The sequence below is a fragment of the Penaeus chinensis genome, chromosome 39 (genome assembly GCF_019202785.1).
Source record: "Penaeus chinensis breed Huanghai No. 1 chromosome 39, ASM1920278v2, whole genome shotgun sequence".
Classification (NCBI taxonomy): Eukaryota; Metazoa; Arthropoda; class Malacostraca; order Decapoda; family Penaeidae; genus Penaeus; species Penaeus chinensis.
The window spans coordinates 3,025,861-3,030,860 of NC_061857.1; the positions used below are offsets into that span (position 1 = coordinate 3,025,861).

The window sequence follows — 5,000 nt, forward strand, 5'->3', positions numbered from 1 at the left end:
GTAACTAAACCAAACCTACCAAATGATACTGCCTCTTTTCTCTTATAATTATTGTATATATCACTTCCAAGAACATAAGAAAGATACATATGTATGCATATGGATAACTGTATGTGTATGTATACACGTAAGTGTGTATATGTATATGCATGTATATTTGTATGTATATGTGTGAGAATATTATATTTATGTGTAGATATAGATATGGATATAGACATAACCAATAAAATTAGAAATCGGAAATAGTGTGCACCCCCGTGAAACTCCACTTCACCTTCAGCACCTAGCCATACAGCGGGAACTCACACCCACTACAAACACTTTATAGAGATATATAGACCAGTTCAAGTGGTACATGCATACCTATCTGCCCCATATGAGGAGATACGCCCTTGACCTTCATCTCTCTCTCTCTCTCTCTCTCTCTCTATATATATATATATATATATATATAGAGAGAGAGAGAGAGAGAGAGAGAGGAGAGAGAGAGAGAAGGGGGGGTCCGGTTTTTTCAGCACCAAGAAATATATGTTGATATTGCAGCTAACTTACAATTATTATCACTATGGCAATCATTCTACCAAGCTTGAGTCAGTCAGTCAACCGCGCGCCTTCCGCGCAAGAGGCTAGGAAAACATACAAATCATATCACTTTCCGTGTAATGGCATTCAATTACATAACAAAGCCTTGGCTAGATAAATAGCGTCTATGCCATGTGGACTCTTCAGTAACATGGCTGCGGTGACAATAGCTTCTCCTGTTTCCCAGAATGCGCTGCCGCTTCTCGCAAGTTTCCGCAGAAGCACCGCCGCAGACCCGACCGCAAAACCAGGTCGACTGTCGTGACCTTCAACCTCGGGTGAAGGTGAAGGTCACTTTCATGATTCCTGTTGAGACAGATACTAATGGTATGGATAATAATTACCGTAATGAGGATGGTGATGAAGATGATGGTGATATTAGTAATGGTAATATTGATGATATTAGAAAAAAAATATAATAATGAAGATAATAATATTGATAATGATAATGATACTGATGATAATGATAGTGATAATAATAATGATAATAATAGTATTAATAATAAAAATAATAATGATAATGATTATAATGATGATAATAATAATACTAATAGTAGTAAAAGTAATAGTAATAATAATTATGATGGTAATTATAATAATAATGATGATGACGATAATACTAATAACAATAATACTAATAATACGAATAATAATAACGATAATAATAATAATAATAATAATAATAATAATAATAATAATAATGATAATGAAAGTAACAATGTTAATAGTGCTTGTAATAGAATAATAACACTAACAATAATAATAATGACACGCGGGAGCCAGGGAAATTCCACGAACAAAAAAAAAGGGGATATTTCCCTCTTACTGTAGTACGAGTTTGATAAAAATGACAAAGAAATTGCCAAAGATATTAATGACTGATAATGAGTACAAAAACAGCGGATTTACTGTAGACTTCTTTTGTGCATTTGGGAGTTTAAAGTGAAGTATGCTAGATTAGATTATATAAAAAAGAAGTATTTTAGAAATATATATTTTTTTCATTCGGTATATACGTTCAGTAAGAATATAGCTACTTCTAAGTCATCAGAGGAAGGCTGAGATGTTTTAGAACTTTTAGAAGTCCTTAAAATCACACATTTTAATTTACTAGACCAGTAGAGGCGCTCCTAAGAACTGGATTTCGATTAATATATATATATATATATATATATATATATATATATATATATGTATATATATATGTATATATATATGTATATATATATATATATATGTGTGTGTGCGTGTGTGTGTGTGTGTGTGTGTGTGTGTGTGTGTGTGTGTGTGTGTGCGTGTGTGTGTGTGTGTGTGTGTGTGTGTGTGTGTGTGTGTGTGTGTGTGTATGCGTGTGGTTTTCAACCTCCTCCCGCCCCCCTACCATACCCATACCTACCCCCCCCCCCTTCCTTGCCCCGGTACTTATCGTCCTCTTATCCGCACCCTCTTCCTGTCCCCTCACTTTTTCTCTTCTCTCTCTACTTCCATGGTAGCTTCTCCCTCTTCTTGTTTTCCTTGCTTGTTCTACCTTTTATCTCTATCCCTATTCTATCCTGCCTCCATCCTATCCTTATCCTGCCCTGTATCCTGCCGCATTTCCCCCTCGTACCCCTCTTATTCGCACCCTCTTCTTGTTCCTTCGCCTTTTCACTTCCTTTCGCTTCTACGCTAATTTCCCCCTTTTCCATTCCTTTCTCCCGTTTGTCCTACCTTCTACCTTTAATCCTATCCTCTCCTGCTCCCATCCTATCCCTATCCTACCCAGCACCCTGCCGAAATCCACAGGGCGAGTCGAGCACAGCCGGACCACTTCCCTCCGCCAGCCTCATTTTTACCCTTTTTTATTTCTGTACCACGCTGGCTCTTCTATTAACATGTATTTTACTTTTATTTACACCCTTTTTGTACATTTTAAAAATAAACTTTGAGATTCTTCGTTATCCGTGCAGAGATACAAAGATTTTGATGATGTGCGGAGAACAGACATCCACATCTGCTGCGACTGCATCTTTTTTCAGTTTTTTTTTTATCTCTTGTATTTTAAACTCCGTTTTATCTTTTTTTATGGTTTCTTTTTACGTATTAATTGTTTTAATTTATCTTTTAACGCGAGAGATAGTTACTTATTTTAAGATTTTTATTAATGAATCGCAGCAGATTGTTTTACGTTTTTTTACCATAATTATAATTCTTTAATGATTTTTTTTAACGTTTAATTGTTTTTGTGATTGGTTTTATCTTTTGTATTTTGTATTTTATCTTTTTTCTTTTATTATAATAATTCTTATTAATTGTTTTATGTCATTTATGTGATACGCCGACGTCCGCGAGGGTTAATGTAACCCCATGTTCATGTTAAATAAACGAAGTGGATACTCTGACTGTGTTTTGACTACCTTTTGGATTTACCTGTCTGGATTTTACACCGTGGATGCCGAAACAAGGTTGTGCTGCCCCTTTTACTTGCCCAGGGGTATTTATGCTGGACGTGCCATTTTACTATTTTACATTCACTGTGAACCATGTGTGCTCCTTTGACTTTTACTTTTTACTTTCTCTGAATTTTACTTACTTTTATCTTGTCCTTTTACTTGTTACTTTTATTAATGCTCATACCTTTTACTCGTCTTTTACTTGAGCTTTTACTTTTTCCCTCATTTTACCTTTTACTTGTTTTATCTTCTTTTTATTGTTTTTAAGCCCTTCTGGCATGCTTTCAGTTTTTCTTAAGCCCTTCTGGCGTACTTTTATTCAGTCTTAAGCCCTTCTGGCAATTGTCTTTTACTTATTAAATTATTTTACTTTGGTGCCTTCTGCACGGTTCTTTTTGTTCATTTTAGATTTTGTATTTTTATTATGCATATTCGTATTGGCAACTCTCCTGGTAGGCCTGCATCTCCGGGGATAATTAGCTTGTGAGGTCGTGTGAGTTCTGAGCCTTCAGCTCGGTCTCCTCACCCCCTTTCGAGGGACGAACGGGGCCCCTCATTTTCCTTGGCCCCTAAGCCTGTAGCCTCCCGCCACAGGGGTGGCCTCTTTTGGGTTCCTCTCTCACATAACCTTACACGTGTTCGAATGATCTTCTTTTTACTTTCCCACCATAATGTATATGAATGTTCTCTGCCAACAGTGCAAAGCAAAACACGTGCAATGAGATGCCCTGCAGCGTTACTTTAACCCAATAGCACGAGTGGGATTGGCCACGGTTGAGTTGCTGCGTCGTGCTTCCGTTTAATGGCAGATTTCCCGCTACTACGACCTCTCCAAAGCCAAAGCATAACGATGACTGTCATCAACAAAAAGCTAAAGCTAAATGTCTGAAATAAAGAAATACGAGAGACATGTATGGCTGTCTCATGAAAGCTTATGAGCTAAGGAGAGAGGGTAGTTTATATGCACGTCTCTATATACCTTCATAGTACCAGGCACAAGGGTTGGTAAGAATACGAGAATTTCAATAAGGTAAAGAATGAAACGGTATCGTAAAAACTGTTAACTAGAATTTGGTACGTTATCTCACATTGATGAATTAATAGTTAAACGTGTGATCCGAATTCGACGATGAAGCCTTCGGAATTTATTCTGGCACTTTTAATACGTTGGATTTCATACAGTAATTTTACGATTTTACTGTTTCAGTTTTTCACAGATTTTCGACCGACTGGTCCGTGATTATTTTTTATTGTGATACTTCAACAAAAAAGTTTATCTGACCTTGAGGCTCTTGACCCGATACAAATTTCATGTTTATTTAAGAATTGATTTGGGACGCAGTTTTACTCATTATGGTTCACGTCCATATCAGTGATAAGAAAGATAAGGATCGTCATCGGCAAACAATGTCTTGTCCGATTCCAGTGCTGAAACAAGAATTTATTAATTTGCCGAACAAATTAATAAATAAAAGAGAGGAGAGAATAAACAGACCAAGAAGTCCATCATGTAGACACATTATTAATTAGGAAGCTGCTTTAATACATCATTTGGTATCGTTTTCAGAAAAGACGCTCGTGCTCGTGTGCCGTTCCTGTGCAGTGCCGCATCAGGCAAGCGGGCGGAGAAACGCGAGGCGAAGAGGATCCAGTCCGGCCGAAGGGAGCCGAAGGCGACAAGTTGGACCCCCGTGCCATTACTCTTTCTCAGGAAATTAATCAAGAAATAATGCAGATGTGTTGGAGGAAATTGTCCCACTCGGAGAAAGTGGTGCTAAGCCCTGGGGCCCCGTCATCCCGGAACTGATATGATATCAGTTGATAACGCGGAGGCTATCGGTCGCGCTCCTTTCGCGCCACTCGGAGACGCGACTCAAAGACAAGCAGACGCTTCCCTCGCGGTTCCCGAAGGAAGACCACGAGGACCCGTTTTGCGCGAGTGCTCACGGAGAAAGGCCGAGGCCGAGTGTTTCAGAGACACAGCGA

General features: G+C 38.2%; 1 protein-coding gene across 3 annotated transcripts in view; it reads left to right on the plus strand.

Annotated features, from left to right (window-relative positions):
* Positions 1–4,871: 4,871 nt before the first annotated feature.
* Positions 4,872–5,000, plus strand: part of LOC125046719 (protein mesh-like) — a 22,164-nt gene continuing 22,035 nt past the window's right edge. For 2 of the 3 annotated variants that reach the window (XM_047644615.1, XM_047644616.1), the window contains exon 1: positions 4,872–5,000. This exon is cut by the window's right edge and continues 214 nt beyond it. The gene's annotated coding sequence lies outside the window, so the exon portion shown is untranslated. The other variant, XM_047644617.1, reaches the window with a different exon arrangement.